The following is a 2009-nucleotide window of genomic DNA, read 5'->3' as shown; positions in this document are numbered from 1 at the left end:
ATTTTTGGACTACATGTACAGAGTAAGATTATGTACTGAGAGTTTTTTTTTTTTTCTGATAATATATTATATGACTTTAAAATAAACTTTCTGTGGCCAAAAACCAAATATTTTCTATCCCCAATACCAAGAATAGGTGACATTGAAGTCGCTATACATGCATACTTAAATAACGAGGCTTAAACTGTGAAGATGTATACTGAAAATACTATAGCAGCACAGAAGTTAGACCGTGGTCGTGATGTGACCTCAAGTGTCCTGTTAACCATCCGCACAATCGCACTCCGGCAAGGAGCCTGCCTGGGTCAATTCTTACTATTATGAAGAAAAAAAAAATACTAATATGTTAATATGTGCATTATTGCGGTGCCAAGCATCTCACAAAAAGGCTCTAACAGTGGTTCCACCTCTGCCCTAATGTTTATTGTCTCAATTATCCTTCCATCTCCTGATTTAGACTGTACACTTGGTGTTTGTACCCAGAGATGAAAGCAGGGGGGGAAAAGTGTGAAATGGAGATGTAGTTTGAGGGGAAGGGAGTCAAGAGCAATGTCATTCAGAAGAGGAGAAAGATATTATGAGCACATTTATCAAAAATTGGGAAATAATGAAGAAAGATTAAAGCCCTCCCAGATTTTAGGTGTTCCAAATGGAGGACCAGTCTTGTAGTTAACAATGGGCTACAGAGAGTTCCAGACACTATTATGTACCACAATGAGAGTGCGACGGTGTGAAAGCCTCTTTGCAAAGATAGAAGGACAGAAAGTAGAATGATGTCCTCTTGTGCATGTCTCCTTTTATATATATATATATATATATATATATATTTGTGTTTGCGACAAGCCAAGAGATAACTGTTCAGTGTGAACAGAACATGCTAAATGAATTATTATTAAAAAAAAAAATTAACGAATTACATGTCACTTTTTCATATTAGAAACTAGCACAATTTCCTACCAGTCCATCATGTTCTTTTTATTATTTTATATTTATTTAAAAAAAAATTTTTTTTTAAAAACCTAGTTTTTACCAACTAACTTTTACAACATTTGTCTTTTGTTTAATTTACAGTAATATATCTTACAATATACTATATATAGTGTATGAATGTACACTAAGGAGACTGTGCGCTACATCGACGCTATTCTAAAACATTTCTACGACTTTAAGGGCAAATTTGCCTGAGCAAATTGCTTCCTGTTACAATTATTTTTAAAAAAATAAGCAATTTTTTTTTTTTTTTAATGCGGCTTCTCACTGCAGCACCTTTAATGTATCTGCTTGTGTGACCTGTCTACTTTTTCTGCTTCACAACAGAGTTTGAGCAAAGCCAAATGAGAACTATAGCCCCATCACCTCTGCCTGAGCTGGAAAATACAGACAACCAGGTTGCAGAAAATTCTGTCACAAGTTATTGGGCACCTGAAAGTGTGGGAAATCCTGTGCTTTGAGGAAGGAAGGTCATTGCAAGGTAAAGCAGAAAAACTCTTAAAGAGGTTAAAAAAAGGCCTGCCTGTTGAAGAGAGAAATAGATGAAGAGATGAAGGGAGATGAAAAGAGGACCAGTTACCTGGGAGGGGCAACAAATCCTACTGAATATTATTCTGCGAAACGCAATTTTGAAGGATCTGTGATTGTAATATTGTTTTTCAATACTTTGAATCGTCTTCTGTTTTTTTTCTTTTTGTTTGTAAAGTTAGTGTTTTTTTAAGTTACCTTATGTAAACCATTACTGCACTTTGCAGCTAAAAAAATATAAATATGTCAATGTCAAATCATATCAGCAGAAGAATTGTTAAGAAATATTTAGATCATTGTTATAACAATTCACGGACACCGTCATTTCATTCGTTTTACAGCAGGTGGCGCTTTAGCCCTATTGTGGGCGCTGTAAAGAAGGCTGCGGTTCTCCGACACTAAATAAGGCAACATGGTTTGCTTCCGCTGACAAAGTCTACAAAGTACACAAAATGCCATAAGTAATTAAAACCACGTGAAAAGCTAAGAAA

The sequence above is a fragment of the Cynoglossus semilaevis genome, chromosome 2 (assembly GCF_000523025.1).
Source record: "Cynoglossus semilaevis isolate Cse_v1.0 chromosome 2, Cse_v1.0, whole genome shotgun sequence".
In the NCBI taxonomy this organism is placed as follows: domain Eukaryota; kingdom Metazoa; phylum Chordata; class Actinopteri; order Pleuronectiformes; family Cynoglossidae; genus Cynoglossus; species Cynoglossus semilaevis.
The sequence above is the reverse complement of the archived record's forward strand: the minus strand, read 5'-3'. Positions refer to the sequence as shown.